This window comes from Humulus lupulus, chromosome X, assembly GCF_963169125.1.
Source record: "Humulus lupulus chromosome X, drHumLupu1.1, whole genome shotgun sequence".
NCBI lineage: Eukaryota > Viridiplantae > Streptophyta > Magnoliopsida > Rosales > Cannabaceae > Humulus > Humulus lupulus.
In genome coordinates, this window is record NC_084802.1 from 196484760 (window position 1) to 196508265 (window position 23506).

General features: G+C 37.6%; 1 long non-coding RNA gene and 1 pseudogene across 2 annotated transcripts; one reads left to right on the forward strand and one right to left on the reverse strand.

The window, feature by feature from the left end:
* Positions 1-208: 208 nt before the first annotated feature.
* Positions 209-21869, reverse strand: LOC133804976 (AP-4 complex subunit mu-like; annotated as a pseudogene).
* LOC133804977 (uncharacterized) lies at positions 4465-6398 on the forward strand. 2 transcript variants are annotated; one of them, XR_009878733.1, is made up of 3 exons: positions 4465-4589; positions 6173-6230; positions 6342-6398. It is a non-coding gene; the product is annotated as an uncharacterized LOC133804977 (long non-coding RNA). The 2 variants fall into 2 exon arrangements; XR_009878732.1 differs by having other exon boundaries at positions 4465-4579.
* Positions 21870-23506: the final 1637 nt, after the last annotated feature.

Here is a 23506-nt window from a genome sequence, read left to right on the forward strand (position 1 = left end):
TGAACACAACATTTGGAGCATCTATAGATTGACTTTAGGTTTACCTTAGCTCCTGGGTATCCTCTGCCGATTGAAATGCTATGCCAAGCAAATAGGCAAATATCTTAATTTACAAAGAGTAAAAAAAATGCTTTCTGGCACATTCGTTGTATAGGAGTGTAAATGAAAATTGAAAGCAAGAAAAAGAAGGAACACGAGGACAGAGGCATCATAACCAGGCAACGTATGAATTAGATTCTGTGACATACCGCACCCATCGGTATGGGTTGTCGGTCTTTGTCTTCTTCACTATCTGCAAATACTTCACCTGCACGAGGATTGACCCGATGAGCATACTTAATGAAGTTCAACCTCAATATGTTCTGGTTCGGATTATGAGCTTAATCCCCAAACCTCGATCAACAAATGTGAAAACATTGCTTAGTTGCAGCTGCGAAGCATTGCACATGGGTATGGAAAACATCATGCTAACAGGTCCAACTTCCTTCACAATATTTCCTAAATAGGGAACTAGAGGATGTAAAAGCGTGCTACAAGTAAATATATTACATATATTTTAATTAAAAAGAGGATGTAATATACACCACCATATCAAAATAAGGTTAATTACCATGCGATTATTGAGAAAATGTTAGTTTTGCACGAAGTGTAAGTTCAGATCCACCAACAATCTACAAGGTAAACCCTCTATTACTAAATCCGCAAATTTAAACAATCTTCAATCCTCAACCATGCAACTTAGCTTAGAGAGAACGGTTGTAGATATAACCTATATGTAAACAATGAGAATGAGAAGAAACTCTTGCCTTCTTTAAACCCCACTCAAGTCTCTTATTTGCTTCCTTGAAATCGGTTATATTTCCATCTGTGCCGGGTTCCAGCTCAAAACTTACCTTGGATTTTTTTTAAAAGCAGATGAGATAACAATGAAGAGGGGAAAAAACATAATAAATTCTCCTGGGTCCAAAATGCAATCCAAGAAGCTTAGGTGCTGTTTTTTTGGGATAATGGAATGGAATCAATTTTCATTCTATTTCTTCGTTTGGTTATATTTCAGGTGATGTTTTTGTAAAAGAAACCACATCGCTGCTAGATCAGCACCTGCACTAGACATTCTTGATGACTCAGCAAATGACTCAAATACTCTAGAATATTCAGCCTGGACCACGAGATGAGCAAATCACCTTTTGTAACAAATTCTTGTTATTCAGAATATTTTATGTTAGAAGTTTATAGCAACGTGTAAAGAGTCTATTGGACCTTATTTGTAATTGTATATTCACAGAATAATATATATATATATATATTACTGCACCAGTCTCATTTTGAGCTGCTTCTTCTTTTTCAATTTAGTCCAAAAATACCATCTCTGCATATATTTTGTCTTGGTATCAGAAGCCCTAGGCCTACACCAACATGTCTGAAGCTCCAGAGACTCCACCTCCACCAGCGTCGTTGTTACGACTCCGGTGACTGCTGTCGTCAAGGTTCCTGTGGCCCCTGCCCCTACTCCAGCTACTCCCTTCAATACAAACACCTTATCCCAGTCTTTTGCTCTTAAGCTCGACCGCCACAATTTTTCCCTTTGGAAGACGATGGTTTTTACAATGATCTGCGGCCACGACTCTCTGGGTACGTTGACGACACCTTGCCTTGCCCACCTGAGACAATACCTGACTCCTCTGCTGCTGTTTCTGCCACTACGCCCACCCCACCTCGCCCTAATCCCAACTTTGATACCTGGATTGTCCATGACCAGCTTCTTATGGGCGGGCTTTATGGGTCCATGACGGAAGTTATTGCCACAGAAGTCATGGGATGCCGATCCACTGCTGATCTCTGGCGGTCTCTCAAGTTGCTCTACGGTGCTCACTTCAAGGCTTAGGAAGATGATGTTCGCACCAAGATTCATACTGGTCGCAAAGGCTCTCAGTCCATGGCTAATTATCTACGTCAGATGTGTGTGTGGGCAGAAATTCTAGCCCTTGCAGGTAGTCCCTACCCTGAATCTCATTTGGTGACTAATGTTCTTAATGGCTTGGACTCCGACTACTTGTCGATTTTGGTTCACATTGAGGCACGCCCGTCTATCAACTGGCAAGAGAATCAGAATGTGCTCCTTCGCTATGACAGTCGCCTTGAGCGCCTTCATACCTTACCCACGCCCAAGTTGCTCGGCTCTGTTACTGCCAACATGGCCACCAAGACTGACTCATCATCCTCGTCCAAACGTCCTCCGTCTTCCTCTAGTGGTGGTGTCCCTGCACGGGGTCGTCCTTTTTCCTCTAGTGGTCCTCAGTCTAATCGTGGGTTCAGCCAACGCTCCCAAGGAAGGGGAGGCAGAGGTCATGGCTCTCGTCCAACTTGCCAAGTTTGTGGGAAACTTGGCCACACAGCTGCAGTGCGCTACAACCGGTTCAATGAAGCATACATGGGTTCAGATCCAAATCACACTCCGACACAACCAACCTCTTCTCATACTGCACTTGTAGCCTCTCCTGAGATCATTGATAATGCTGATTGGTACGTTGATAGTGGAGCAAGTGACCATCTCACTTCAGATTTGGCCAAACTCACCACGGCAACAGGTTATAATGGTAAAGAATCTGTTGTCATTGGTATTGGTAAGGCACTACATATAGAAAATGTTGGTTCTGACAATTTGTACACACTACAAGAAATCTGATCTTTACCTACTAATATTTTACCTACCAATATATATTGGTAGGGAAAGTAATGTTTTGCCTACCAATATTTATTGGTAGATAATATTAGTAGGTAAATGCTAGTCCATTTTATTATATTTCGGAACATAGCTTTACCTACCAATAATATCAGTAGGTAATGATCTTTACCTACGTATATTATGGAGGGAAATTTTTTAACCATTCCCGCTCAATTTTCCCCCCATTTTTTATTTTCATTATATTATTTTATTATTATAAATGCTTATTTGGAAGCTTATGTGGAGTAAATAATATGATGTGTACACATTGTATAACATGTGGCATGCCACGTGTGTACATAGTTGGAAAAAATATAAATAAAATATATTTATTTATTAATTAAATAAGAAAATTTTAATTAAAAAAAACAGACCTAAAAATCAGATTGGGGCTTTAGGGATTAGGGTTCATTTGTTTCTCATTCTTCCTCTCAGCCGCACCTCTCAATCTCCCTCACATCTAACCTCTCAGCTCCTTCTCTCTCCCTCTCTCTGTCTCACCCTTTTCTCTTGTAGGTGGCTAGCGTGGGAGGCTCGATGGAGACTGCGACGGGGCTTTACGTGAACCAGACCCCAAAACTTCGTGTGACATTACCGAGTGCTTAGATTATTTATTTCGTTCTTCTTCTTCTACTCCTCCTCTGACTTCCACCGTCACCGTCACCACTTACGAAGATGATCACGACTCCATAACCTCCGATGAAAGAATCATCGTCCAAGAACAGGTTATCATTTTTCACTAACCATATTAATTTATTTATTATACGTATATTTTTTTGAAATGATCATGATCAAGAGACTCTCTGTGTAATAACATGCAGAACTCCACAAGTTTTTTTAAAAAATAATCCACAAGTTCTCACTCTACTTATCATCTTTCCTTCAATTTCTCTTTCTGTTTTGTTTATCACTGAATCATTGATTTCGTTTCATTAGTTTTATCATTGCAAATATGATAATAATAATATGTGATATGGTGTGTTTCAGAATAAAAATGAGTCGGCTATTGATATTGTGGTTTGAGTATTTATTTTTTTATTTGAGCAGTAATCTAATTTGATTTGAATCAATAATTTTTGTGCTCTGTCTTGTTACATTACCTTGCTTAAGCTCTGTTTTCTTATAATCATATTTTAGTTTCATCAGCTTTTTTATGTGATATGGTGTGCTTAACCTATGCATAATAACTGTTTGATGGAATGCTTCAGTGAGATATATGAGTAAATTGAGTTATTATTATAGCTTTTTTTTTTAATCAGATTTTTTTATGGGGTGTGTATAGATTATCAAGATGATGTATGATCCATTCTGCCCATTCTAATCATGTACCTCTGCCTCTATGCATTACCGTTATTTTATTTTTCAGAGCCATATTTTGATTCCCTACAAAAGTTTGCGTCCTCTTGTTTTTTTAGGAGCTATGGTAATTGATCGGCCAACTAGTTATTGAAATTGCAAACATTATACTTGTTTTTGTTTTGCTAATCTTTGCTCCAAATCATGTATATGTGACAAAGACACAAGCATTAAAAACAGATTGCTAATTGTGTCATATTGGACTCTTTATTATGAACAGAGGAGATTAGAAAGACAATCATTTATGTGTATAGGAGATGAGATGTGAGGTGATGTTATATATCTATCTGGATACCACTCTGCACCCTTTTATTTGTGCATGTAGTGGAAGTATTCTTAGTAGAGTTGAGATACCACTCTGCACCCTTTTATTTGTTTGTATGCAGGACTATGGCCATCGTGTTAGATTAGCAACTCACTCAAATTTCAAAGAGTTTGTCTTGACAGCTGGATTGGAGTTTTACCCTTTAGGCGGTGACCCAAAAGTTCTTGCTGGTTGTATGTACCAGTACGCAATATTTGTTTACTTACTTGGTCCTAATATTGAAGTGAAAAAGAAAAATGAAAAAGAAGAAACAAAATTAAATAATAATAATAACAAAAAAAAAACTCCAGAGCTAAGTGACGTTCCCCTGAAAGTTAAAGAAGCTTGTTTATTGGACAATCGATATACGTGCATTATTAATGTCTCATTGTGTGCTGAGTGTCCCACACAATAAGTGCAGTATTATGGATTGTAATAATATATAACTAAGCCTTCCCTGTTGTGAATATAGTCGGACCTTTTGCCAAATAATTAGGCAGTAATCTATGTTCACTATTCAACTCAGTTTGATTTAAAAAATTTATCTTTCTACAGATATGGTTAAAAATAAAGGTTTCTTGCCATCAAGACCATCTGAGATACCTGTACAAAGAAATCAAATGAAGGAAGTTATATACTCTCTACTTCCAGCTTGTAAAGAACCTGATATGGATTCTGGTATTCCGTTTAAAGCAGATGCAATCATTGCAAACCCCCCAGCCTATGGTAAGCTCTTCTTATTTATGGGTTTTTTTTCTTCACATGTAAATGTATTTATATAAAAACATTTCTATCGAGGGATTCTTTTTTTAAAAACATCTTTTTCCATAAGGATTTATATTTCAATTGTGATCTTGAAGTTAAGCAGATTTTTTTGGGGGAAGAGAAGGGAACTTGGAAGCATGTCTATATTAGAAATGAATTTTGTGAATAAGAAATAGGATGGGCATTATAAACCAAAAAAATCAAGTTGTCTGGACAGGACTTGTACTTAGTAAAGCTATTGAGGAACTTTCTATTGCTTAGTATGCTATCATGACAAAATAACAGATCCACAACAGTCAGAACAATACAAACTTAGTTTATGAAAAAAAAAGTTTGTATTGTTTCAACTGTTTAAACAATGTTATGATATGATTGAAATGGAACTATTATGAAATGGTTTTGTAAGTCTCTATCCAATTCATGACCTCTTTTAAAAAAAGCACAAAATAGAATACGTATTGTTCTGTTAGGTGTCCATCTTTATTGCCAATTTTGTTAAGATTCATAAATATGCTAGATGGGAGGAGGTTATAATTGAATATTTTGGTGAAAATCACAATAATGCCTTCTTCGAGTAAAATGAGATACTTCATAATTGACCAGAACAAAAGAAACCATATTTAGATACTTGTGAACTGGTTAAATTAAACCTCTACGTTGTGTTGTTTGCTGATTTACAAGTTTATTCTGTCATTAGTTTTCTATATATTAGTAATTTATGTTGTTCCGATAAGGAGCCATTTTAGATTTCTTTGTTTATGTTTCTCAAGATACTTATGTTTAATAAATGCTTCTTTAGGGTATACACATGTGGCAGAAGCACTAAAAGTACCGATTCATATATTTTTCACAATGCCCTGGACGTAAGTCTTATTTTAGTAATGGGATCCTATAAAGTTTATATTGTTTTTACTGTTGTGGATAAAGATTTTTTAAGAGTCCATTTTTGGGTTCAATCTGGTTACTCTTTATATAGTTAATAGATTATAATCTGTACTATTTTTGTTATCTATTCCCAGCAGGCCAACTAGTGAATTCCCACATCCTTTGTCCCGTGTCAAGCAACAAGCTGGATATAGAGTGAGTCTTTGATTATTATAATTAGACATTTATGATAGCTGCCATTCTATTGCATTTTTTCTTCCAAGATCTGTTGTATCTTCTAATGTTTTTTATGCTCACAATATCTAGCTGTCCTATCAAATTGTGGACTCTTTGATTTGGCTGGGAATACGGGACATGATTAATGATGTTCGCAAAAAGAAGCTGAAACTTCGTCCTGTCACATATTAGGATAAAATGATGGAGTTAAGGGGTCAACATCCTCCAGAAGAACTGTCTGATAAAGAGATTATGGAGCGTGTACTTGGACGTGATTCGGTATACTTGCGAGGGTGGGGGCGGTCTCCTAGTGTCACAACTTCTACTTCACATCGTGAAAATAGTGTGGGTAATCAACTAACTTATGAAGAGTTACTTGAACGACTTAATGATACAACTTCCCGCCTTAATGCTACTAGCGAACAACTTAGTGTAGTTATGGATATACTTCGTCATAACAATTTGACGGCCCCGCCTCCACCACCTCCAACAGACCAAGCTTCAGATGCAAATTTAAGAGAGTCGCCATCTATTTCAGTTCGGGAGTCACAAGATGATTCTTAGTTTGTTTACATTAATTTACTAAGGAATGAACTTTATGAAGTTTTTTTTATTTTGGTAGGGGTAACCTTAAAATGATAACTTTATGACTTATTTTAGTATTGAACATTATAAAGAATTTTAGCATTAAACATTTTATTATTGAATGGTTTTTTTCTAGTTTATTTCTAATATAGAACATTTACAAATAACTATTATTATCTTTTACCTACACATAACCATTAAATTTGAACAAAATATAAATTGTGTAACAAACCAATAAAATAATGCTATGTGGGCTAATAAAATGATACCACGTAGGATGCCACATATGATGCCACGCAGAATGTCACGTAGGATGCCACGCAGGACGCCACGTCATCAGATACGTAAAACTACAAAAACCATGTCAGCATACACGTAGGATGCCATGTCATCAAACACGTCATCTGATGACTCATCAATTGATTTAGAACTTAGTGGGGTCCACTGATTCTTTTACCTACCAGTGTTAATAAGTGTAGGTAAAGACTCTTTCCCCACTAACTTTTACCTACCAATCTCTACCAATTCAATATTGGTAGGTAAACCATATTACCCACCATTAGGCTAGTTTTACCTACACTTACAATTGGTAGGTAAAGACCCCATTTTCTTGTAGTGACACTCATTCGCTTAACCCCCTTGTTCTTAAGCACTTACTTCATGTCCCACAAATCACCAAAAACCTTATAAGTGTTTCAAGATTAACCTCAGAAAATAATGTTCTCATTGAGTTTCATTATGATTTTTGTTGTGTGAAGGACAAGGTGACAGGGGCAGTGCTACTTCAAGGGCGTCCTAAAGATGGTCTCTGCAAGTTTCACATCCCAACTTCCATTTCCCAGTTGCACTCTTCCCTTCTAACCAGCCATGTTCCCAAGTGTCTACTTAGTTCAGCCCTTAAGAATAATGTAGATCAAACAGCTCAGTCTGAACTGTTATGTATTTCCAAGAATGATGTATGACATAGGAGACTAGGCCACCCTTCTTTTCGAGTTTTAAATCAAGTTTTACTGAAAATGAATGAAAAATCGTTGCTCAATACTTTTGTACATTTCTATGATGCTTGTCAAATGGGAAAATCTCATGCTCTTCCATTTAAAACATCTATTACTAGAGCCTCTCATGCACTAGTTCTAATTCACACGGACCTTTGGGGTCCAGCACCGATTTTGTCTAATACCAAATACAAATTTTATATTCACTTTATTGATGATTTTAGCCGCTTCACTTGGATTTATCTATTACGAGCAAAATCGGAGGCTCTAGCTGCTTTTATTGAATTCAAGAAACTCGTTGAAACTCAGTTTGATAGGAAAATAAAAACAATCAGATCTGATTGGGGAGGGGAATACCTTTCTTTCTCTCAATTCTTGCATGACCATGGTGTTGTCTTTCAACACTCCTGTCCACATACTTCTGCTCAGAACGGAAGAGCTGAACGCAAGCATAGGCACATTGTGGAGATGGGTCTTACGTTACTTGCCCAAGCGGCAATGCCACTGAAATTTTGGGTTGATGCCTTCCAAAATTCAATCTATTAGATCAATAGACTTCCCACACCAGTCCTAGAAAACAAGTTACCTTTTGAAGTCCTACTGCTGTCTAAATAGCCAGATTACAGCTCTCTTCGCGTGTTTGGTGCAGCCTGTTTCCCGTGCCTACACTCTTACAACACCCACAAGTTCCAATTTCGTGCTCTCAAGTGTGTCAATCTGGGGTTTAGTGAAACCTTTAACGGGTACAAGTGCCTTAGCTCAACGGGGAGAGTGTATATTTCTCGCCATGTCACTTTCAACGACTCTGATTTCCCTTTCCAAAATGGGTTGCACCTGAACCTGTACATACCGGCAGTACTCTTACTGACGACGCCCCTGCAGTAGCACCACCTTTCGTCTCCTCTTCTAGTCAAACTCAGGTATCATGTTCCTCACCTTCCTCGCGTTTACCTTGTACACCTAACGCTACTTGCCCTGTTGCTTCACCTATTGGTTCTCAGTTATCTTCTAGCAGCTCGCACTCACCTCAACCTCCAGCTCCGCCCAAACTGACTCACGCAATGGTAAATGGGTGAAAGGATTGGATGTAGAAAAAAAAAGTGTATCTTGGCCAAGCAAAATGGACTCTCAATAGTGATGACCTGCCACTTTAGATGATGCCTTACAACATGAAGGTTTGGGAGCTGCTATGCAAGAGGAATTTCGTGCCTTGATAGACAACAAAACTTGGACTCTTGTCCCTCACCAAGATCATTACAATCTTGTCGGCAACAAGTGGGTTTTCAAAGTAAAAACCAATTCTAATGGTTCCTTTCAGCAGTTCAAAGCTCGACTAGTTGCTAAGGGCTTTCACCAACGGCTCGACATCGATTTTGGTGAGACATTCAGCCCTGTGGTAAAAGCCTTCATTGTTCGGATAATGCTTACAATAGCTGTCCTATAGGGAGATTAGACAGCTCGATATCTGTAACGACCCAAATTCACTAATTAGGCTTAAGGGCCTTGATTAGTGTGCCTGGAGGGCATAATGGGAACTATGTGTGATTTCAATGATTAAGATGCATGACTATGATTTAAAGCATGTTATATGACTATGTGTATTATGTTATGTGATAATTATGCTATGTGATTTGTACCACGTGGGTGTGGTGATATCAATGTGTTGCACGTGCCGAGACGGTCCTAGAAAGCTAGATAATGGTAACTGGTGATTTGGTAACTTGTGTAACTGTTAGTAACCATAGAGAGTAACAGGTTTTGTTGGAAAAGTGGTAGAACTGTAAAGTAAGTAAAAGACAAGTGTGCCCTTGAGGTTTAGTTAGAAATGGATATTTATGGAGGGATAGAGTGGTCTTTTGGCAGTGAATAGGTGAATTTCAGCTGAAGGAAAATACAATACGTATAACACTTTGGGTATTGGTTTATGCTGAATTTTGGGAGACCTAGAAATAGAGCAAAAGAAAGATAGAAGAGGGAAGCTGAATTTGGCTCTTGGAAGGAGAATCAAGGGGGTTTGAAGTTATCAATCAAGCCTAGGCCAAGGATACTCAGAGGTAAGCACTTAGCTATGATTTGCTTAAGTTTCAAGTTTGGTTTTTAGAAGATAAGCATGAATTGAAACAAGTTGGTGGCTGGTTTTGCATAAATTTAGAGTTGGAATAATCAAAAGAGAAGGTGGTTTGAAGCTAGAAGTTGGACTCTCCATTCAAGGTAAGAATTTTGTGTAATTGTAAAGCTTATTTCTGTTATGAATTAAGGAATTTGAAGTGTGGCTTGGGTTTAGGTTTAAGCTTTCAACTTTCTGGTTTGAGTTACTAAGGCATGGAACTCAAGAGTGAATTTTGGGAATGATTGTGTAATTGAGCTAGGGGATGACGTTTCTAGGTTGTTGTGTGGTCTATTAGGGGTTTTGAGTTGGTTTTGGGGCTTAGGTATGAATTTGGGATGGTTTGGAATGATTTGGGTTCGGGAAAAACGTAAGGAAAAACCCATAAATCTGGGTTCGCGAAGGAGCGGCGCCGCCCTGTTCTTGGGCGTCGCGGTGCAAGGCTGTTTTTGGGCAGAGTGTGCTCTCTGACTTGCTGGGTGCCACGGCCCTATAGGGCAGCGCCGCGGTGCTAGGCCAATTTCAGACATGGGAATTTGCAATTTTGAGCCTTTTCTCCGGGGGTTCGGGGGATGCCTTCGGTGCATTGTTCTAGGGATTTGGGGGTTCCGAGAGTGTGGAATTGGTTCCGGAAAATAGTTTTGGATTGATTAGTGACAAAGGAAGTTTCATTTGTGTTGTGATTAGGTCTTTGGAGAGGCTCGGGGTAGAGGACCGTGCTCGCGGCTTCGAGGCATCGGGAACTAGTGAATTGAAAGGTAAAAAACTGCACCCGGTTGTATGATTGTGATGGGACTAAGTGCTCCCAAAAGACATATCGTGTCAACGTTGGTATTATGCCATGGGACATGTAAAAGCGGTCTAAGAGTGCCGTACATGATTTTAGCACATAGGGCGCGAATTGGCCACTGGGAGCCAAGAACAGCTGGATAACGGAGGGAGCGGCCTAAGGGCGCTAGCCCTGGTTATCCTTTGTGAATTGTGAATATTATGAACTGAAATGCCTAGTATGTGGAATACTTTATTATACTGACTGATGATATATGTGAGTATATGTGATGCAATGTGAGATGTTGACTTGTCTGTTAATTGTTCATGCTCTGTTGTTGTTGTTGTTGTGGTTTCTTGTTGGGCCTTGGCTCACGGGTGCTACGTGGTGTAGGTAAAGGCAAGGGCAAGCTGGACCAAGCCTGAGGTGGAGAGCTCCGAAGTGAAATGTACATAGCCAGCTGTTCGATCACTATGGTCGAGGAGTGAGTCAGGACAGGGATCTACCTAACTGCTCGTTTTGCCTTAGTATGGCTGGTTAATGTATTTGAACCTTGTAACTTTTGTAAACGGCCTTTAAACTGATATTTTTGGGATCCCGTGTAAATAAGCAATGTTTTTTTTTAATGAAAATGTGGCTTTTGAAACCAAAACGCTTTTAACCCTAGTTCCTTAATAGTTTCAATAACACGATTTTATTTAAATGACTTGGTTAGCAAGTCTAGCACTTAATAAACACACAGTGTAACGGTCTTGGCTATCCAGGGCGTTACAATATCAATAATGGCTTCTTAAATGGCAGCCTTGAGGAAGATGTTTTTATGGCCTAGCCACAGGGTTTTGAAGATCAAGATAAGCCTCACCATGTGTGAAAACTCCACAAGTAATTATATGGATTGAAACAAGCACCTCGTGCATGGTTCGATAGACTCAAACAAACCTTGGTTTCATGGAACTTCATTAACTCGAAGGTAGATAATTCGTTGTTCTTTTATACTCATGACAAGATCAAGATATTAGTCCTCATATATGTGGACGATATTATCATCACAGGGAATAATTCCAAAGCAGTACAAGGGTTCATAGCTGCTCTCAATAAAAGCTTCACCCTCAAAGATCTCGGACCTCTAAACTTCTTCCTTGGTATAGAGGTTCACCGAGATGACACTGGGCTATATTTGACTCAGACCAAATACATTGAAGAACTTTTGACTAAGTTTGGCATGAAGATTCTGAAACCAGTCCCCACTCCTATGACTGTGGGAAGGCCAATATCTCGGACAAATGGAGAGCTCTTGCAAAATCTAACTCACTACCGAAGTCGTATAGGTGCCCTTCAATATCTTTGTCACACAAGACCGGACATAGCATACTTAGTAAACAAACTGAGTCAATTCCTTCAAGAACCAACCAACACACATTGGAGTGCTGCAAAAAGAATTATGCGATACCTGAAAGGCAATGCTAATGTTGGTCTTCACATTGCTTACAGTGAGAGTTTGAATATAACAGGATATTCAGATGCCGATTGGGCTTGCTGCCCAGATGATAGACGTTCAGTGGGTGGGTATTGTGCCTATCTTGACAACACATTGGTGTCATGGTCCTCTAAGAAACATGCTGTTGTGTCAAGGTCCAGCACTGTATCCGAATACAGAGCCTTAGCTGAAGTTACTGCTGAGATTGCGTGGATTGAGTCCTTGTTACGGGAGCTGAAGTTTCCTGTTATTTAGAAACCAATCACCTGGTGTGATAATGTTAGTGCAAGTGCTTTAGCATCAAATCCAGTGTATCATGCAAGGATGAAACACATTGAGCTTGATGTACAATTTGTACGCGACAAATTATTAAAGAAAGAACTTGAAGTTTGATACATTCCCTCTACAGACCAAGTAGCTGACTGCCTTACCAAGAGTCTCTCCCACACTCGATTTCAGTTTTTGGTTTCCAAACTTGGAGTGTTGTCATCACCCTTTTGTTTGATGGGAGGTGTAAAAGAAACCACATCAGCTGCTAGATCAGTGCCTACACTAGACATTCTTGATGACTCAAATACTCTCTAGAATATTCAGCCAGGATCACAAGATGAGCAAATCACCTTCTATAACAAATTCTTGTTATTCAGAATATTTTCTGTTAGAAGTTTATAGCAACGTGTACAGAGTCTATTGGACCCTATTTGTAGTTGTATATTCACAGAATAATATATATATATATAAATGATTACTGCAGCAGTCTCATTACATTCTATTTCTTCGTTTGGTTATATTTCAGGTGATGTTTGGTTGGAGTAATTAAATGGAAATGAATCAATTTTCATTTTATTCTTTTGTTTTTGTTTGGTTGCATTTTAGAGTATTGGAATGTCATTGCAATGGGATGGTTTTTCACCATTTTGGTGGAATGACTATTTCATTTGAAAATAATAGGAAAGACCATTTCAATGCAATATTGGAAATTTTTTTATTTTTTTTATCAATTTATTTTATTCAAATTAATTTTTATTCTATTCCATTCTTATTCATTTTTTCATTCTCATTTCTATTCCTCCATTTTCATTCTCTTCAACCAAATATCACCTTAGTTTCTAATGTAGTTCTTTCAATTTTGTGCAATGAAAAGCATAATAAAAAAAAATTAAAAACAGAAAAACTCAGTAGTAGGATGACATCAGTGACTGCCAAACCACATTAATGAACTAAAAGTGACTGACAAACCGCATCCATTTTGAGCTTTTTTTTTTTTTTACACTAATTGTCTTAAATGCACAACTTGAACAAAACAAGATCTCTCAAACTTTTTTTAATAATTGTTACCTATAATCCCCCACCCCACCCACCAAAGAATTACCTCGTTGTATAAGCTGGTATTGGCATCTGTACCAGAACTGTCTTTTCACTGACGCTCGAAGGGAATTCGTCACGAACTTTCATAATCACTTATGCCTAAAATATATGAACTATTATAAGGTAAAATATTTCCAAAGGTACTGCTATTATGATGAGTAAACAATTTTACTCACCTTCAGGGGTCCTGCTTCTTCAATGAAAGCATTAATACGAAAGGGAGGCTTAAATTCCTGAGTTATGCGGTAATTCATCATAGGAAATTCACCATTTGGAGGTATCTGTAAACATAAGATACCTTAAACGTAAGCCTAAAGTAGGTAAAGAGACTTCAGAAGCACAATCCTCCATTCTCAGCAGGACTCACCAGGGTCAGCGTTCTTTCAACGTCAAAACTATCAAGGCGTACAGACTCATGAAAGTTATAGTCATCCAGTACAACAGCCCCCCTCCAGATGAGCTATACACTACAACAAAAAAGGCTTTTTATGACTCGCGGGGCGCGAGTCCTCTATTTGAGAGCCTTACAAATTGAGATTTTTTAGGACTCGTGTTGCAAGACCTAAAGTGAGCCATAAAAGAATTGACTCGAGCCCTAAAAGAATGGTCGAAGTAAGTGGCGGTTCCACCATTCCATGGTGCCCATTGGGTTTAATTTTTTAGTGGGCGAAGCCCAAGATGCAGGGAATATGGTGGTGATGTTGGTTCATCTCGTGGTGGCTCGAGGTGGCCGGAAAGTGGTTGGAAAGTTTGGGAAAACCCAAAAGCGCATAAACTTTGACAAGCATTTTGAGGGCCATAGGCGGCACGTGAGGGGCTGAGCTCTTGGGGTTGGAGGTTTAGGGAGGCAGTGCGTGGCGTTCGGCGACGAAAGCAAGGCGGTCGTTTGGCCTTGGTAGAGACGAGCTAGAGAGAGAGAGGGAGTTTCGGGAGAGAGAGACAGAACCGAGGGGAGAGAGAGTGTGTAAGGACCCAACTAATTCTAAGACCTTGGAGCATTAAAACTACTAGACATAGCCACTATTTTTTAGAAAACATACATAAGAAATAATCATAATTTTATTAAAAACTCCAAAGTAAAGATTGAAATACATAAATGAGTGATATGGGATTCCATTGTTTTAAAAATAAAACAAAACTTTAAACTACAGGAAATTGTTTACAAAGCTAAATGAAGAAAATACATAAAAACATAATTTACAGAGACTAAAAATAACGTCGTCCTCAAATCGTCATGCAGTCCATCGAATCCCTTCATCCTTAATACACAAACCAAGCTACCAAGAATCCTTCCGCTGCCATATCTATTTTCCTGCATACATAAAAATAAAGGAATGAGCCTAATGCCCGGCAAGGAAAAATCTACTAACTCATATAAGCATATACATAGAACTATATCATAAACATGTACTATAAAACATATATTCTATAAACTACAATGGCCACCATACCTCTTGGGGCTTGTTAGCTAAGCAAGTCATATGCCCATAGATTTGTGGGGCTTGCTAGCCAAGAAAGTCATATGCCCATAAATTATTGGGGCTTGCTAGCTAGACAAGTCATATGCCCAAGGACTATATACTATACATAATGTAAACTTAAGATAACATAACATAAGCATAACATATCATATAAACATATAAAATTCTATCCTATTTTCCTTACCAACACCGGGATATTTGAGAACAAGGACGGGATTTGGAACACTCCTAAAACCAACAATAAGAATGGTGAGTATTTCTAAAGATAAGAGATGATAAAGAAAGGAACTAAACCATCAAGAAGAAGCTTACCGAAAAGAAACCTTAAGTTCAAAGAACTTATATACCTAACCAAGAATTGAAAACAACGAGTTAGGATTTGAGTAAAGAATACTAAGGAAAACTAAAGAACCATAGAGAAATGAACTTGCGAATAAGAATACCTTTGGATGTACTAGAACCGATCTACACCTCGATATTGAAAGCACACTCTATAACTCACTTCCCAAGTGTTTATAAAGCTTAGGATGATAAAGCTTTTATCCCAACCCAAGTGTTTATCACTCTATAGTAATCCTAGTAGCTTGAAGGCTCTGAACCCAGCTTGAAGAATGAGAAAAATGGCTGGGTACTAGGTCCTATTTATAGAGTTCAAGGAGTGAAACTACCTCCTTTTAGTTTGGATAATATAATGAATATTAATTGAAAAATATTTGAATATTCGTTCAACAGGTGCTGAAGACTCGGTCAAAACATTCAGAGGCTAGTCAAGAGGTTAAGGAATGAATCAAGCTCGGTTACTACAACATTTGAAAAAGTGGTCCTAGGGCCAATATATCACCCACCCTAGGTGATATATCGCCTGGCCCTATGTCCTGAGTGCTCGTGGTTTCGATCGTGCAAAGTTGACGTGTTTTTCATAACTCCCGTGTGGCGATATATCCCCCCTATAGCTGCGATATATCGGCATATGTTGAAATATTAGACACGTAATTGCACTTTATCAGCTTAATTTGAATTGATTAATCAGGTTTGACTGAGTAATACAAGATTCTAGCAAGTTCTGGAAAGGTCTAGAGCTTCTAGAAACTTCTATTTTTGAATTATCCTCTTAAAATGCTTAAATCCTCAAATAAACAAGAGTGTGACAAGTGTCATGCTCTTAATGGCCTTGGAAGATTCTAGGATTTCTAGAACTTTCTTTTATTTAAACTATAATTAAATCCTTAAATAAACATGCACCAACAAGTGTCATGATTTTATTAATTCTATCTAAACCTTATAGTATAATAAATGACATCTTTATAATCAGCTATATTAATCAAACCTTATGTTATAATTAATATTCTTAAACTATAGGTTAAACTTATAAAATCTATAAGTGTTGCTATGAATGTTCAACAAAGTCCCGGCTTGAACCAAAAACCACACTAACTATCATACTATAACTACTACTAGCAACTACTACTACTACTACTACTACTACTACTACTACTACTACTACTACTACTACAACTATCTAACTGGCTAAGTAAAGTTTTGGGACTCTACAGAGTGATTATTTCAGTGATTTTTGTGTTTTATTTATATTATTGAGTGATTTGAGGGATTGGAGGGAATTTGTGATTTTTTAAAATTCAAACTTTTAAGACACACATAAGTTTTTAGGGCTTGCACCGCGTGTCCTAAAAAAATTCTTTAAGGACTCGCAATGAGTGTCCTAAAAAGTCCAGAAGGTGTTTGTTAAAAAACCAATTCAAACTTTTAGGACACACATAGTTTTTAGGACTCGCTTCGCGAGCCCTAACAGAAATTCTTTGCGAGCCCTAAAAAGTCGAGGAGCTATTTTTAGGGCTCGCATCTAAGTGAGTGCCCTAAAAAAGTGTCCTAAAAGGGTGTTTTTGTAGTAGTGATAGTCTGCAGTAGAAGGAAACACAAAAAATAGAATACAAAATTTTAAAAATACATAATACATCCATGGATAAAACTCATCATGAATAGTAGACCACATAATTGAAGAAAAAAAAAGAAGGAAAAGGTTAAGTGAAGAACAAATTTGTATTTATTTTTATTAATTAATGTGTAAGACAATTATCCAAGCTGACTTAAATTCAATAGGAAAAAATTAGGTACAGACCAAGACAGCGGAATTCCAAGCTCAAATGAAAAAAAATTCTAAAGATAGGGCATTCCGACTTTTATCCACCATCATGTCTTTCCATATATAATGACCTGGTAACCTAAAAGAAACATAAGAAGTAAATGGCTAAAGAACACCCCCAAAGACATTTCTATAGAAAAATTGCAATACCATAGATTGACCTTCAATATTGTCCTATACTCAAATCTTCAGAAAGAACAACTCGAATTTCTGGGTTTCTCATCCGATAGCTCTTCATTTGAATAGTTCCATCAATCTCTGAAGTGAGGATGTATCCTTGCACGACCACTTTTTATTATTCAAGATAATGATGTCATCCATAGTTTAGTATTCCATTCAACAAGGAGTCTACCACAACACTATAAAGAAACATATATCATGCTACTTACAAACTCAGCCCCAGCCCCAAACCCTTCCCATAAATTTGTTTGAGAAACATTCTTCACATAGTATTCTTTGTCATACAACTTCAGATTAGTTTCTAAGATTGTTATCTAAAGTGATATTTAAATAAAAAAATAACTGAAGTCAAAGATAAAATACAAAACTTACACTGGAACTAAATGTGATACTTATTTCTCAATCACATCCACAAAGATTTCCTCCCTTTTCCTTCCCCCAAGTTCATTTTCCACAACGGACTTTGTAACAGCTGTCCCAGGCATTCTTTTGGAACCTTGCAGCAAACATTCACATTTACGCAGTGAGCAACACTATGTTAACTACCGAATACCCAAAAAACAGGACCTCAATTTTGCTAACTATCAATTTGAAATACCATAAAAATTGCAGCAAGGCCAAGAGTTGGTAAACGTGCAGCTTCCACCACAAGTGGCTCATTGAAAATATGACTTCAAGACCTTAGTTGACGTTGTTTGCACATAACCAAAATCCTAGCATGAAATGAGACAGTTACCCTTAGCCAAAGAAAGAATTCACACTGCCCTACACTAGTAAACATATATTTCAATCATCTAAATTTCAAATTTCTTCTGAGAAATCTTTACAAGCTTTTTTTTTTTGAGAATGTACCCATTTTATACCCGTGTTTTAATGAAATACAAAAAGCTTTGCTACCCTATGTTCTCTCGATAATGATCGTACCCTGTAATTTGAGATCATTATAATATGGTACTCTGAGCTGAAATTACCAAGTGAGAGTGTTCTTTTCTTTTTTGCTAATAACAAACATCAAACTAACCTAGCCAGATAACATGGGTTAAAATTCCATAGTACTGACTACTAAATCTATGGACAGGCGAACATCTCCATCCAAGGACTCCTAAAAGAAATGAGGGTCTACTCACAATGACTTCATCCAACAAACTCATAGACGAACACAAAATTCTTCCTCAAGGAATCTTCATTAAGAATTCCAAGGTAATCTTTGATGACTCACGCAATCCTTTGTAAAAGTTCCAAAATAAGAGAAGGATATATGTTCACTCTTGTCATAGCAACAAATAACCACCTGACAACCTCCACGTGAAAGAAATTTACACCATCTACATTCTACGGGGCAATACAGATGAGAAAAATGTCAGAAAATGATGCAGAGCTTAAAATAATGTTTCCTTCCCTGACACTATACTAAGCTATAAAAACTCAGATTGAAAGGAACATAAACAATTCCTCATAATAGAAAACGTGTTTCTTCACATATAAATATATATACATTTATATAATCAAGGGTTCTAAATACCTACAAATACAGGTGGAGCGTCCCCTTCTCCATCTTCCTTCTAGAATTTTACTTTGCAAAAGAAAATCTCACCACTTCCCTTTTGAACTTCACCGCGATCTGCATGCATTCAACAATGCATATCGAATTTGAAACCAACAGAATAGAACTAAAGTTCTTCAAACTAATTATGATGAATATGAGACACCTAATCCCAATTATTGTTAGATCTTATTCCTATATGAACTATGCAATTAAAAATAATTCTTGAATTGAGACTAAAATCAAAATCAGAGGAGGAAGAAGAAGACTCACAGTCCCGGAAGACGATATTGTAATGCCCCGAATTTCCTAATAAGGGTTAGGACCTTGATTACGAGGCCAGGAGGGCCATAACTGAATTATGATGCTATTTAATGATCATATGTATGTTTATGTGAATTATATTATTATATGATGGTAAATTCATGCATATGGGTGTATTTATAAGTATAAGGGCATTTTGGTAATTTGGCCCATTGAGGGCATATTTGTATATTTGGGTGCATATTGTAGTTTATGAATGAGATTTCATTATTATGGAGATATATTCGAGCTATTCGGCATGAGATGATCTTATATTATGAGTTAGCGATTTCATCATAACGGGGTCAATTATTGGGTAATAAGAAAGTTTATTTGATGATAAATTGGGAGTATTTGAGGTCAGGAGGAAATTCTGGAAGTTTTGACTATAATGCCATCGGGGGTGTTTTCGGGACCCCGAGCACTAGGTTTTATTTGAGGTTACTTAAGCTTGAAGTAGCTCGTCAGATAGAACGTACATTAGAAAATATTTCCTCTTTCCTTCGTTAGCTCATTTTATCGTCTGAAGCCTTTTTGAAGAAATCTTGAGTTCTAGGAGTCAGAATCAAGCGAGGATCAAGGCACAATGATCTTAGGAAAGATTAGAAGCTTCTTAATCAAAGGATTCGATGGAAAACAACCCAATCGAAGGTAATCTAAGTTTAAGCTTTGAGTTTTTAGAGTTTCTAAGCTTAGAATTAGCTTTTGTGTATCGTTGTGTTTTTGGTTCATTCGAGCCTTGGGATATAATGGTTTTGGATCATTGGGAAGCTTGGGAAATTTGATTTGATGATTTGGTAATGTTTAGGCATGATTTTGGAGGCTTTGGGATGTTGGATATCGTGTTTGGGGATGGCTCTACGTTGGGGGCCGCGGCCCTAGCTCGAAGAAGTAGGTGGAGCAGTTTCGCCCTTGCTGGGTGCCACGGCCCTTGGTGTTGGGCGCCACGACCCTTGCTGCTGGCTGGGGGCCGCGGCCCAAGGTGCTAGGGTCGCATCCCTTTAGCAGGGTTGAGCCCGTTTGTGTGTTTTGGCCCTGGGAACTTGGTTTTAGGCCTCGAGATTGTTCCTACTACCCAGATTAGTGGGGATTGATGACCCGGAGGCTAGATCTTGGTTTGGGAACCCTTGATTATCATTTTATTGATGGTGTCCCGTATTGGGTTATGACTAGGTGACCGCTAAAGGACTAAAAGTTGATCGTTCTCAAGGGTCGCTCTTTTATTCACTCTAGCTCGAATCTGAGGTAAGAAAACTGCACCCTGTGTATGTATAACATGCATGGTTATTATTGATGCATGTTGGATTATTAAATGTGAGATGCATGGTTATTCTTGATGGATGTTGGATGTTTAAATACGATGCATGTGATGAACGAGAAATATGTGATTAAGGCATGCTATGATTATTGAATATGAGAATGTTCAGAGATTGAGCCTCTGTGTTTATGCATGGTCCTAATTATGCTAGTAATTGTTAAGTAAGCATGCTAAATGCCCTGTATTCGAATATTGGATATATGATATATGTTCGGTGGCATTGCTTACTTGTCTATGGTACTGACTAGTACAGGATATTGACCTAAGAGTCAGAAACGGCAATAGCGTCCTGAACGCAAGGCCGAATGAAGATTAGATCTAATCGATATCACCGTTGAATGGCTCTAAGACATTAACGCTGGACCGACCCTAAGGTCGATGAACTTATAAGCGCTTGGCTAGTCTAAGACTAGTTACTTAGAGCCAAGGCCTAAGGCCTAGGTGACTGCTTGTCACATGGCTAGGGAACGATGTTCCAGGGTTATGACTCTATGGTCATGAGGAAGGTTCTGTTGGTGACTAATCATCATGCACCTATCCTATCCAAGCTAGTGAAAGGATCACTTATCTACTCGATAGGTTTATGCTGGTGACTATTTCACTAGATACCTATCTTGTTTAAGCTAGTGAAAGGATCACTTATCTATAAGCCCCGGTGACCCTAATGTCACATGGCTATTGGGAACAGAACCCACCTCAGTGACTAGTACAACTGTCACTCGTCTATTTGGGGCTAAAATCCCTGGATGACTATTATGGTCATTGGTTTATGTGTTATACTCAACATTACGTGGATTTATTTGCCTGCTTGAATAGGGCTATATCTGCTAGGTGTGTGTCTTATGATCTGATGACATGTTATAACTGTTCATGAGCATATTAAGTTTTCTTCCTGGGCTTCGGCTAACGGGTGCTATGTGGTGCAGGTAAAGGTAAAAGAAAGCTGGACCATCCTTGAGTTGGAGAGCTTAGGTGATGATGTGTACATATGTAGCTACTCGACCACCACAGCCGAGGTTTGAAGAGGAACTAGGGTTAAACCCTGTCTTGCCGCTTAGATCGGCCTATTGTAAATGTTTTCTGGTAGTAGACTCTGAAATTATATTTTTGGAATCTCAATGTATATAATAAACTTTCTAATGAAGCGTTACATCTTAACCAAAAATTTTAATTCCTAAACTGCTAATCATACTTAGTTACACGATTTTGGCCAAATGACTCGATTAGCGAGTTTAGCACTGTTTACAAGGCACACCGTAACGGTCCCTGGAGTTTAGGGCGTTACAGATATTATCACCTCTCTGAGATAGCACGAAGAACTGAGAAATCATCGCCAGAAGATTTTGATTTTTTTCTAAATTAAAAAGAAAAGAGAAAAGGAGCTAGCTGGGAGGGTTTGATTAGTTTAGCTTAGTTTAGTTTCATTGTGTTGTTTATTGATAGTTCGAAGTCGAAGAGGGCCATTTGAGGTTCGTCGTGGAAGCTCCACGTGTAAGGGTATACACTCTTTTGTTAGACCAAGCCAAGTCACGTTGAAAGCACGTGATGCCTCTTTCTTTTTTTCTTTTATCAGTAGCCGATCATGCTTATTACCATTCCCCACTGTTTTATCTTTTTTTTGGCTGAACTACCATGCCACCGCCTTAAAAACGTGTTTCCGAGTTTGCTAAACAACCTAACATTCCTTCTATTGTTTTGTTTGTGTTTCCTTCTTTTTAAATTGGCTATTTAGGAATTTTATTGTCAAATTATGACCTACACCTCTCTTGATTTTTTTTTACATTCAAAATTAGGCCGATCTATTTATAATGTTATAAAGTAAGATTTCTGTCCAATTCTATCCATTTTTTATCACGTAATGATAATATAGTAATTTATCCCATAAATTGGCGTAATATGTAGGCCCTTATATCCTCTTATTTGGCTATTTTTTATATATTAACAAAAATAAAATTAAAATTAATTTTTTATATATTGGTTTACGTTATATATTAGCTCAGAACCATATTTCTTCGTTTTTGTCCTCTTTTCTTGACTGTCGTTCTCACATTCTGCCTCTATCTATTGCTCCATTTCTCTTGCCCAGCCGCCACATATGTTTTATTCTAGTAATTCAATGAATGGTGGTAGAAGGGATGAAGAAGTGCTTGAATGGAGTAGACTCTTTGTAATTGTGGGTTTGAGTCTATACCACGCACAACATGGATACTGGACAATTTGATTAAAAGGTTTTATGGGTGCCGAAGATACAAAGTTTGTTGTAAATTTATGGATTTACATTTATTGGGATTATTGGTTCTGAATTTTTTTTTCCAAAGAAATGTGATTGATGGATGTGGGTTTATTAGATGGGTAGACCCTCATCCCTTACACATGGTGAAAGATGTAAGAATGATTTGGGAGGGTTGTTTATAAGGTTGGAGGAGATTGAAGCTAATGTTAAGGAACTAAAAATTATGGCTGAAAAAATAGAAAAAGAAGTTGACGGAATATTGAAATTGTTGAGAGATGTGAAAATTGGTCTTTGTTTTGTGTTAGAGTATTTTCCTGAAATTTGATTTATGTTTCTTAGTTAGGCATTGGGTAAATTATGTAACTTGTTGATCTGAAATGTATATTTTTTTTTGGATAATTAGCGGCAAAACCCCCTTATATTTATCATTTGCTACACTTAACCCCCATTCTTTTTTTTTTGTTGGTGAAACCTCCCAATCCCTCGTTCCATTAGAAAATCTAATGTCTCCGTTTGTTGTGGCTGTTAACTGTTAGTGTGGATACACATGCCTATAATTTATTGGGCCACATATTAAAGAGAAATTCCACATCATTCTTTTTAAAATTAAAAATAACTAAAAATAAAAATAATGAAAAAAAATCAAATAAATCAAATCTCTCTCTCTTTTCTCCCCCGATACCTCTTCTTTTTTCTTTGACTTCTTCTTCTTCCTCTCTTCTTCTTCCTCCCATC